The sequence below is a fragment of the Mobula birostris genome, chromosome 12 (assembly GCF_030028105.1).
Source record: "Mobula birostris isolate sMobBir1 chromosome 12, sMobBir1.hap1, whole genome shotgun sequence".
NCBI lineage: Eukaryota > Metazoa > Chordata > Chondrichthyes > Myliobatiformes > Myliobatidae > Mobula > Mobula birostris.
In genome coordinates, this window is record NC_092381.1 from 73,891,815 (window position 1) to 73,904,350 (window position 12,536).

At 42.1% G+C, this 12,536-nt stretch overlaps 1 protein-coding gene across 2 annotated transcripts in view; it reads left to right on the plus strand.

Moving 5' to 3' along the window:
* Positions 1-9,463: 9,463 nt before the first annotated feature.
* kif14 (kinesin family member 14) overlaps positions 9,464-12,536 on the plus strand; it is a 116,153-nt gene continuing 113,080 nt past the window's right edge. For both annotated transcript variants that reach the window (XM_072274142.1, XM_072274143.1), the window contains exon 1: positions 9,464-9,507. The gene's annotated coding sequence lies outside the window, so the exon portion shown is untranslated. The remainder of the gene's footprint in view (positions 9,508-12,536) is intronic.

Below are 12,536 nucleotides of genomic sequence, written 5' to 3' on the forward strand. Positions count from 1 at the left end.
GAAAAAGCAGGTTTTGGGGAAAAGTAATAGGGAACAGTTTTGTTCTGTGCATTGACATGAACTTGATGGGAACCAAATTCCCTCCTTTGATGTTGCAGATAAATATGGTGTTAACTTGGGTGTAAGGTAGTTTATTACATCCTCACTACTTCTTCTTTCAGTTAGTCCTGACGAAGTGCTTCTTCCTATGGATGCCGTCTGGCCTGCTGCGTTCCACCAGCATTTTGTGTGTGTTGCTTGAATTTCCAACATCTGCAGATTTCCTCATGTTTACGTTATTACATCCTTAAAACTTTAAAGGCAGTATGTAATTGCTTGAGCAAAAATCAAAGTTTCATTATACAATAGAATAAGGAAAACATAAACTTAAAGATAATTATTCAGATCCCAAAAACATATAATTATAATTGGAGTCTTTTAATCAACTTTCCTTTCTTTGTGATGTTACAGAATTTGACTTTGCTCTAGTCAAGCAACGCAACAGAATAGAGGGGTTAATAGCGTTTGCAAAAAGGTCGAGATGGATTTCATAGTCCTTAGACAGAATCTAAAATAGGTTGCCTTCTTGATGCGATTGTTGATGGTGGAAATGATATTCTGGCTTGTGCTGTTCACCGGAAAATTCTGCAGCTTTCCTGCTTTCCGACGTCACTGGGGCACCAGACAAGCAAGAGAAGGCCAAACAATATCCAGGAAGAGGTGTGGTTCCTGATGGACTACACTGTTTCCACAGAAAATTACAAACAACATTTTAAACAAAACAGGGAGATTCAAGCTTCACTCCAGAGAATATTGTGTGTTACTCTTCATGCTCTCCATGCAGCTTGGCCAAGCTGGCATTTTTAATGCCTTATGCATAAATTTACTATGTGATTTTTGAATTATTTCAAATGTGTAAAGTTGCAACGCAGTTATGCTACTACATCCTCCTATTCATGGTTTTTAACAAAATGGATGGGTCTGGATAGGGAAACTTCATCAGGTTTGTGACCCTTAATTTCAATCAAGAGCTTTTAATTACTTAAGCTGGGTCAAACACATTTCTTTTGAAAAATGCTACTTCAAGTAAAAGAGAGCCATGCCAAAAACTGTCTTCTGATAGGCTTCTTTTGGCAACTGATATGTTACTTCAGATTAAGTTGAGAGGCATCAACAGCTTAATTGTCATTGTTTTTAATATTTTCTAATCAAGCCAATGGTCATGTACACAAGTATGATAAGGTACAGGACAATGAAAAATTTGCTTGCAGCAGTATCACGGGCATATAGGTACAGACAATACACAGAATATAAATTATATATAAATCATACATAAAATAATGCCATGCAGTGAAAGCTGTTCAAATGCAGGACCTCAGAGCAAACAAAACTGGAATTGGAATTGCAGCTGGTTTATTATTCTCACATGTACCAAGGTATAGTGAAAAGCTTGCCTTGCATATTGTTTATACAGGTCAAATCATTACACAGTGCACTGAGGTAGTACGAGGTAAAACAATAACAGAATGCAGAATAAGGTATAACAGCTACAGAGAAATTGTAGTTCAGGTAGACAATGAGGTGCAAGATCATAATGAGGTAGGTTGTGAGGTCATGAGACCATCTTATTGTACTAGGGAGCTACTTAATAGTTATATAACAATAGGGTAGAAGCTGACCTTGAGTCTGGTGGTATGTGCTTTCAGGCTTTTGAATCTTCTGCCCAATGGGAGAAGGGAGAGAGAAAACAGTTGCTAAAAGGTTCTTGCCTTGATGCCACTGGTAAATCGGTATATAAATCAGTATACCAACCACATATTAGCAATTTGTGATGTAGGAAAACAGTTAAGAATGTAAGAGCATAAGATATAGGAGCAGAATTAGGCCATTTGGCCCATCGGGTCCACTCAGCCGTTGTATCATGGCCGATCCAATCTCCTGCATTCTCCCTGTATCCCTTCATGCCCTGACCAATCAAGAATTGATCAACTTCTGCCTTAAATATACATAAAGACTTGACCTCCACAGCTGTCTGTGGCAATGAATTCCACATATTCATCACTCTCTGGCTAAAGAAATTCCTCCTCATCTCCATTCTAAATGGATGCCCCTCTATTCTGAGGCTGTGTCCACCATAGGTGATTCTCCAACCATAGGAAACATCCTCTCCACATCCATTCTATCAAGGCCATTCGATAGGTTTCAATGAGATCACCCCTCATTCTTCCACACACTAGTAAATACCGGCCCAGAGCCATCAAAAGCTCTTCATATGACAAGCCATTTAATCCTGGAATCATTTTCGTGAACCACCTTTGAACCCTGTCCAGTTTCAGCATATCTTTTCCAAGATAAGGGGCCAAAAACTGCCCACAATACTCCAAGTGAGGCCTCACTGGTGCTTTATAAAGTCTCAACATTACATCTTTGCTTTTATATTCTAGTTCTTTCGAAAGTAATGCTAACATTGTTATTGCCTTCCTCACCACAGGCTCAACCTGCAAATTATCCTTAGGGAATCCTGCACAAGAACTCCCAAGTCCCTTTGTGCCTCAGTTTTGTATTTTCTCTCCACTTAGGAAGTATTCAAAGCTTTCATTTCTTCTATCAAAGTGCATGACCATACACTCCCTGTATTCCATCTGCCATTTCTTTGTCCATTCTCCTAGTCTGTCTAAGTTCTTCTGTAGCCTCGTTACTTCCTCAAATCTACCTGCCCCTCATCTATCTTCTTATCATCTGCAAACTTTGTAACAAAGCCATCAATTCCATCATCCAAATCATTGGCATATAATGTAAAAGAATCGGTCCCAACACAGACCCTTGTAGAATACCACTAGTCACCAGCATCAACCAAAAAAGGCTCACTTTATTCCCACTCTTTGCCCTCCTGCCAATCAGCTACTGCTTTATCCATACTAGAATCTTTCCTGCAATACCATGGGCTTTTAGATATTTAAAAGCTTCCCAATCCTCTAACTTCCCACAAATTTTTGCTCTGTTGTATGTCCTCCTTTTGGCTTTTATGTTGGCTTTAACTTCACTTGTTAGCCATCTTGCTTTGAGGATGTGTCATTCTCTTCGGGATGTATATATTCTGGGCCTTCCAAACTGCTTCCAGAAATTTCATCCACTGCTGCTCTGCTGTCACCCCGCCAGTGTTCTTTTCCAATCAATTCTTGCCGACTTCTCTCTATGCCTTTACTCCACTGTAATACTGATTCATCTGACCTTAGGTTCTCCTTTTCAAATTTCAGGGTGAATTCGATCATATTATGATCACTTTCCCCTAAGGGTTCTTTTACCTTAAGCTCTCTAATCAATTCTGCAACATTGCACAACACCCAATCTAGATTAGCTGATCCCTTAGTGGGGTGAACCATGAGCTGCTCTAAGAAGCCATCTCATAGATGCTCTAGAAATTCCCCCTCCTGGAATCCAGCACCAACCTGATTTTCCCAATCTACCTGCATATTGAAATCCCCCATGACTATAGCAACATTGCCCTTTGGCATGCATTTTCTATCTCCCACTGTAATTTGTAGACCACATTCTTACTACTTTTGGCGTTTTGGCGGGCGGGGGGGGGGGAGGGTTGGAGTCTGTATACAACTCTCATCCGGGTCTTTGGCTTTATTATTAATAGTACACATTTGATTGAGGCATCTTGCCAGATGATTTGCAAAGTTTGCTCAGGAAACCACCTGCAATATCTGTAGAGCCCCTGTCCCATAGTATCTAAAGGATTTCACTGCTGAGCACTGCCTGATGGACCTGAGGTCAAAGGTGTTTATTTGGAAGTTCTGCTGAAGGGTCTCAGCCCAAAACATCAAATGGACTCTTTTCCATAGATGCTGACTGGCTTGCTGAGTTCCTCCAGCATTTTCTGTGTGTTCTTTGGAAGTACTCTTCCAAAAATAACATGTAGTGTAGCAACATCCAGCTGACTGGGACGTTATGCAGTAATGGAGCTAGAACTATCCTCCACAACTCCAGAGACAGGTAGAGCCTCAGCACATACTGGATCTTGGTACCCACGTACTTTGGATCCACACAGCCACACACAAAGGCGGTCTTCATGAAGAGGGCAACAACAGATTTGCTGGAGGAACTCAGCAAGTTGAACGGGAAAGAAAATGGCAATGTTTTGGGTTGAAACCCTGCATCAGGACAGAGAGTGGAGAGGTGAGATGGCCAGTTTAGAGTGAAAGGGAGTGGCAAGAAGGGACTAAGGAAGATGACAGACAGTTAGAGCTAGGTGTGGAGGTGAGGAAGTGAGTGGGGTTTGGAAGCCTGTGGCAGGTGAATGCTAGATGGAGCAGACAAAGAGAGAGAGGAAAAAGAAAAAAAGCAAAGGGATTGAGGTGGGGTGTAGTTGTGAAGATGGGAGACAAGCAGGAACACAAAGCATCACCAGAGCTGAGAATGGAAATGAGGAGTTGAGGATGGGATCCATTTGAGGAGAAGGGAGGGGTGAACGACTGTTGGAGCAGAATGGGAGGTGAGGGGGTGGGGAATCCTGTGTGTGAAGTGGGTGGATAGAGTCAGAGGGACAGGAGAGGAAGATGGGTAAAGGGGTCTGGGGAGGGTAGGAAGGGGGACAAAATTGGAAGGATCAGAAGAAGGGGGGAAGGGGTGGGGTACGGGGAATTTATCTAAAATTGGAAAACTCAATATATCCAGGCAGAATATAAGGCATTACTCCTCCAGTTTGAGTCAGACTTCACCCTGGTAGGAGAAAAGCCAAGACTGGACAAATCAGTGTAGCAATGGGAAAGGGAGTTGAAATGTTTGACAACTAGGAGCTCAGGATGGCCAATACAGACTGAACATTGGTGCTCTGTGAAACAGTCACTTGGTCTGCACTTGGTCTCTCTAAAGGAGGTCACTTCAGGAGCAGCAATGCAGTGGGCAAGGTTGGAGGAGATGTATCTGAACTTTTGTCTCACTTAGATGTTTGTTAGGATCCTTGGATGGTGGTGAGGGAGTGGGTGTAAGGAAAAGGACATCTACTCCAAGGGCAGGGACAATTGGGTAAGGGAGGGACGGGTATGGAGGGGAAGAGCGGACCAGGCGGACACGGAAAGAATTGTCCCTGAGAAAGTTGGCAAAGAGTGGGCGGAGAAGGTGTGGCTGCAGAACTGACAAAGGATGAGATACGGAACTGGAGACTCATAGGGTGAAAGATAAGGATCAGGGGAACTCTATCTCTGTTCTGACTGGGAGGAGGTGGGGTGAGAGCAGAAGTATGAAAATAGAGGAGATGTGAGATTGGTCTCCATCAAACACAACAGAAGGGAAGCCATGTTTCTTGACAAAGGAGAAACATTTCAAATGCCCTGAAACAGAATATCTTGAGAGCAGATGCGGCAGAAATGGAGAAACCGAGAGAAAGGGATGGCTTCCTTACAAGTGACAGGGTGGGAAGAGTTGCTGTCGAGACATGGGTACACATTAGGTACACTTTTGGCCTGAAACACTGGGATTTTGTGCATTATAACCCATCGGACCCACCCCAACTTGGAGCCCCCAGATAAACTGGAAGACATTCTATGTGATTGCTAAGGCAGAGGAACTGGGGACAGGCCACAACAATGCCATGAGAATTACTTGCACCTTATGACAAAGTTCTTCCCAGTTATTGACAGAAAACACCATTTCCACAGTTCTGGTTTTTGCTTGACCTTGCCAGTCGCTCCAGCCAATTTTTGATATGCACCTCAGCCCCCTCCGAACCAGATCCTCAGCACTATTAGGTGGTCAGACCTGATAATGAAGGGAACATTGGATCAATTGAGCCACTTGCTCAGGAGCATGGCCTCGCTGTTTATGTGGTTGACTTTGACCCCTAATGCCAACTCAAACTGGTCACAGATGCTGATCAATTTGTGAACTGACTGTGGATCCGAGCAGAAAGCAACAACACCAGGGAAGTTTTGACACGTGTGCCTCTACTACCTGGCAACATTACCCCTCCTATGCTCTCATTCTTCCTGATGGGTTTGGCAAAATATTCTATACAATGCACAAATGAGACAGAGGAGAGCGAACAACCCTGCCTGACTCCAGACTTGATGGGAAACTATCTATCTCAGACCCACTAATTTGGACTGAATTATGCATATCTGTATAGAGCAGCTGAATTCAATTTCTGATTCCCTCCCAATTTTGGAGAACATCATGTATGTGTAGGATTTCCTTCCAAAGGTCTTCTCCTGAACTGTGCTGACTAAGCTTCCACCCCTTTGTCCTGCACACAGGCGATGAATAGCGCGAGACTATTCCAGAATTTCCTGGATTGGATCACATGTCCGAAAGCAGACTTGACCTAGATGGCAATGGCCTTTGACAGGATCTTATAATCCACATGCCACAGTGAAATGCGTCTCTATTTCCTAATGCCCTCTCTCTCCCGCTTCATCTTGTTGGTGAGGGCAATGAGGCCCTAGCTCATTGAGTCTGACTTTCTGCCAGCCAGAAGCATAGTGCTATACACTTCCAGGAGGTTCAGGCTCATCCAGTCTCATAAAGCTGAATATAACTCTGCCAGTAAGCTATTGCTTCCTGGATTTTTATTCATGCTAAAGGACCAGATGGAGCCAGTCAGCTCCTCCAGGGTCAGTGGCTAATCCCGACTCTCTCACTTGCTATCATCTAACACCTCCATGATAGAGGACAGGAAGTTATGGAAGCTGTGATGTCTGCAGTCTTTAGTGTCATACAGAGCACCATAGAAAGATCTGCAGATCCTCAGTATATCTGCCTGCAAGTATATTACTGAGCAATCTTTCTCCTTGGGGCTGTGGTTTTAGCCCTAAAAGGTCCCCTGTGAACATTTTAGAAGAAGCATGAACACATCTCATCTTGCTCCACAAATCAGACACTGTATCTGAAGATGACCTTGGAGGATTTAGAAGCAGAGAATGCAGCTTGCTGGCTCTTCACCGCTAGTGGTCCTCTCTCAATCCATCCCTTTGCCTTCAGAAGGAGAGGCTGCTGCAAACCTGTCTATATTTGGCTCAACTCCCTGTGACTCTGCTTTGCTTTCTGAACACCTTTGAGGATGAAGAACTCCTCAATGTTCTCCTTGGTTGCTTCCCAAATGTGAATCAGAGGGCCAAAGATTTTTTTATAGTTCTCCTATCTGCATAATCCCTCTTTGCTTAGATGGAATAATTAAAGCAGACAGGTTTCTAAAAATGGTTCAATATTTTGTGCTTCCCCTTAAGGGATAAAACCATAAGACATAGGAGCAGAATTAGGCCCTTCATTCCATTTAGTCTGTTCCACCATTTAATCATTTTAAACAAAAAATTTCTCTTTTTAGAAGCATTCAGTAAATTTAAATTGCCAAGGTGCTGTGGCCAGCTGAAACTCATGTATCCTGAGCATATGTCCAGCTTTGATGTATTTCTAGTCTGCTAATATATCAACTTACCAGAATGCACCATTTCCTAATAGTTCAACACTCATCCCTGGTAAGTAACTAGGTTTGAAAATTACTCTGTGTTCAGGGAGGTAGAAATTGTTTATTTCTTTGAAAAATCAATCATGGTACTAGTGTCTGACAGCAAGTTAATAACTTCTGTTTAAAGCCCAGGTTGTTACATTATTGCTTTGTTGTGATGCTGTGTGTTGCCTAGAAGTGCAACAAAATGCTCTGCTGCTCAATGCCCACAGAGCCAGAAATTTAGTAAAGGGATTTAAGGGGCAGGAAAAGATAATTCAAAGGAACATTAATTTGTCTGAAAACTAACCTGGATATCTTGTTCTGATCACTTCCTTTGCACATTCTTCCTCAGGCTTGTGTTACCACTAAGTTGTAACGTAATCTTGATTTATTCACCAGAAAATAGATGTATCTTTGCAACATTTGCAAATAAGGGTTATTTTCATTGTTTTATAGAACAAAATAATGTAATTTCTCAAAACTTAAACATTTCAAGATCAAATGATGACACATTGTTTGTCACAGTGCTTGTATTATTCAGGTAACAAGGGTAGAAAATGACATTGATGCCACATTTTATTTAGAGATACACAGCCCAACTGCACTGCCCAACAACACACCTTTTTAACCCAAGGCTGATCACTGGACAACTTACAATGACCAATTACCATACTAACCATTAGATCTTTGGACTATGGGAGGAAACCAGAGCACTTGGAGGAAACCCGTACGCCCATGGGAAGAAACTTTCTGAAAGAGGATGCTGGAATTGAACTCTGAACTCAAGCACCCTGAACCTTAATAGTGTTGAGCTAACCGCTATGATACCATGGCGCGCATGTTAAAGAAAACAATAAAACTCTATCCAATATGTAAAACAAACATTATAGATTCATCCTTCCCCCCCAGATTTCACCTATCACCTTGTGTTTCCCTCTCCCCTCCTCCACCTTTTAAATCTACTCCTCAGCTTTTTTTCTCCAGTCCTGCTGAAGGGTTTCCACCTGAAACATCGACTGTACTCTTTCCTAGATGCTGCCTGGCTTGCTGAGTTCCCCCAGCATTTTATGCGTGTTATTATAAATTCATAGAAAGTTTGCAACTAAAGGATAAATTTAAGATGCAAAATAGAATACCAGAGCTAACCAGGATGTTCTTTTTTATTCTGCAAGTTGTTTTGATCCAGAAGTGTGACAACTGGATAAAAATAAAAACATATCAGAGGGGAATTGGACTAATTGTGTATCTCCATCCAAATGCCAGCTCAAGGACAATGGCTTCCTTCTGTGACACTTTCCTTAAGGATTAAGTGAAGAAATATATTCTCACTTATAAGGATGATTAAAAGACAGAATAAGAAATTCTTCACATTCTCGTTTTCATTTTGGTTGGGCAAACTAACACGACAGTCGTTCCAAGGATTTATTACAGTAAATGGTCATTGGGAGATGGGACTGTTCCATCGCCCCCGCAAGCTGAAGCTTGGAATTACAGCAACAGACGTGCCTACGCAGTTTCCCTAACGTATGATTGAATACATGGGAATTTATAATGGAAAAGTTGACAGGCAACTGAAAAAGAAAACTACAGAAGAATAAAGGAACTTATTTACAGTTGATCTTTTATCTCAAATTGGGTCTTTATGCCGATATTTTTAATAAGATCGTTTTGAAAGTGATAATATTCTTAAAATGATCCCGTGGTTTAATTGGAATATATTTAGATTTTTCAGTGTGTCTTTAGATCCAAAATTTATGTTCTGGTTACTGTACATTTGAAACCATTCGCTTGATTATGATTATTTAAATAAAACGTTTTTTTGTCCAGCAACTTCCTGGAACCAATGTGCCCAAACATAGAATGCAGAAGGCATTTCCTTTTGAAGACACGAGTCTGCTGAAGAATAGGCTTCCGCGGACCAAAAACTCATTGGAAACGCCTGGCTTTCCCTCCGGAGGGCGGAGCTTCCCCAACCTCCGTTCGTCACCGGGCGTGACGTCGTGGTCGTGGAACCAACCAATGGGGGTCGGGACTGCCAGATTCGAATGCGCGAGGCGGCAGGCGGCGGGCGCCGGCGGGTGAGTGAACGGGAGAGCGAGCAACCGCAGCTCGGCCGACTTTTCTTCCTTATCGTCCGCTTCGCTTCTGGCCTCCTCTCTCCATTCTCGACGGCCCCTACCTTGCCACGCACCCTCCTCACTTCACTTCACTGTAAACAAAACTTTTGTTGGGTTTGTCGAAAATTAAAGGGTTAAGGGGGGGGGAACACAGAGGAGAGATTATTGGGAGCCAGATGTGCTACTTCCCGAATCGTCCCCCTAGTACCTCGCTGTCTCCACATCTGCACCTTTTCCGATCGCTGTACGTGGTGGGGCCGAACAGGTAGGGATACACAGGCGACCGAAGGATTAAGGTCATAGGTTAAGCGGGGTGAGGGGATGAATGCCTTTAAACACAAGAATTGGGAGCTTTAGACTTAAAGTTTAGGGATACCGTTGGTAAGAAACAGGGCAATGGTTAAGTAGTATATATCAACTTCAACGATTCAGGAAAAGCTTCTTCCCCTCTGCCTTCTGGTTTCTGAATGGACATTAAACACTACCTCACTACTTTCCTGCACGGCTAGTGAATTGAGCTATTTTGTATATAAGTATATACTTATTGTAATTCACAGTTTTTAAAATTATGTACAGCTGCCGCAAAGGCAACAAATTTCACGACATATGCCAGTGGTATTAAACCTGATTCTGATTCTTTGAACGCCCTGTAGTTTATAACGGATTGATCAAGAGAGCGTATGAGTTACAGTATTAGGTTTAAGTTAGTCAAAGCATAGATGAATGTTTTGACAGATGGGCTATGGTAGTGGTTCAGAGCTAGAACTGAATATTGTTTGTAAAGAAGAGAATATGGGTTTTTTAGTTTTAAAATTAGCATGCTAATTTGGTATGACGTTGTGGGTATTACCGAATGGTGGCTGAAAGAAGATTGTAGTTGGGAGCTTAGCATCCAAAGATACACATTATTTTAAAATGACGGGAGGCCAGCAGAGGGGGTGATATGGCTCTGTTGATTTAAAAAAAATGAAATAAAATCATTAGAAAGAGATGCCATAGGGTCAGAAGCTATGCAGTCGTTGTTGTTAGAGCTAAGGAACTGCAATGGTAAAAAGACCTTATGGGAGATGTATACAGACCCCCAAACAGTAGTAAAGATGTGGTCTACAAATTACAACGGGAGATTAAAAATGCATGCCGAAAGGGCAATGTTATGATAGTTATGGGGGACTTCAGTATGCAGGTAGGTTGGGAAATTCAGGTTGGTGATGGATCCCAAGAGGGAGAATTTCTAGAATGCCTGTGGTAGAAGGCCTTTTTAGAGCAGCTCGTGGTTGAGCCCACTAGAAGATCAGTTATTCTGGACTGGGTGTTTTCTAATGAACCAAAATTGATTAGAGAGCTTGAAGTTGAGGAATTCTTGGGGCAACTGATCATAATATAGAATTCACTCTACAATTTGAGAAGGAGAAGCTAAAGTCAGATGTATCAGTGTTACAGTGGAGTAAAGGGAATTACAGAGGCATGAGAGAGGAGCTGGCCAAAATTGACTGGAAAAGAACACTGGCAGGGATGATGACAGAGCAGCAATGGTTAGAATTTCTGGAAGCAATTCAGAATGCACAGGATGTGTACATGCCTTAGAGGAAGAAGTATTCTAAAGGCAAGATGACACAACCGTGTCTAACAAGAGAAGACAAAACCAACATAAATGTCAAAGAGATGACATATAATGGAGCAAAAATTAGTGGGAAGTTAGAGCAGTGGTCCCCAAAGCATGTGCTACTGGGCTGCAAGGAAACAATATGATTTGGCAATATGAAATGATATGAGTCAGCTGCACCTTTCCTCATTCCCTGTCACGCACTGTTGAAGTTGAACATAGGGTTGCCAACTGTCCCGTATTAGCCAGGACATCCCGTATATTGGGTTAAATTGGTTTCTCCCATATGGGACCGCCCTTGTCCCGTACTTCCCCCGCTAAGGTAGAGCATTCCTATGAAACTGTTCGTAAGCCGAAATGGCATAAAGTGAAGAAACAATTACCATTAATTTATTTGGGAAAAACTTTTGAGCGTTCCCAGACCCAAAAAATAACTTACCAAATCATACTAAATAACACATAAAACCTAAAATAACACTCACATATAGTAAAAGCAGGAATGATATGATAAATACACAGCCTATATAAAGTAGAAATAATGTATGTACAGTGTAGTTTCACTTAGAATCGGGAAGATTAAGCCAAAATCAATTAGTAGAAAACAAATTGGCATGTACACGCATGTGCATGTCACATGCACACACAGGTGCCCGCACAAGGCTTCATGGTCATGGTAGTCTTTCTTGGGGTAAATACAAGTGTCCCATATTTGACTGCTACTTTTGTCCCTTATTTAGGAGTGAGAAAGTTGGCAACCCTACTTGAACCCCCCCCTGGGTTGGCTGGTCTGTAAGAATATTATCAATATTAAACCAGTCTGTGGTGCAAAAAAGGTTGGGGACCTCTGAGTTAGAGGACTTGGTAATTTTTTAAAACCACAGGAAGGCAACAAAAAAAGTAATTAAGAAGGAAAAGATGGAATACATAGGTAAACTAACCAATAATATTAAAGTGGACACAAAAAGTTTCAGATACATAAAGTGTAATAAAGAGCTGAGAGTGGATATCAGATCACTGGAAACCTGATGCTCGAGAGGTAGTAATGGGGAACAAGGAAATGGTGGACAAGCTGAACAAGTATTTTGCATCAGTCTTCACTATGGAAAACACAAGCAGTATGCCGGAAGTTCGAGAGTGTCGGGGCAGAAGTATGTTAAGTTGCCATTACTTGGGGAGAAAGTTAGAATTAAAGAACATAGAAATCTACAGCACATTACACGCCCTTTGGCCCACAATGTTGTGCTGATCATGTAACCTACTCTAGAAACTGCCTACAACTACCCTACTGCATAGCTGTCTATTTTTCTAAGGTCCATGTACCTATCTAAAAGGCTCTTAAAACACCCTATTGTATCAGCCTACACCACCGTCACTGGCAGTGCATTTC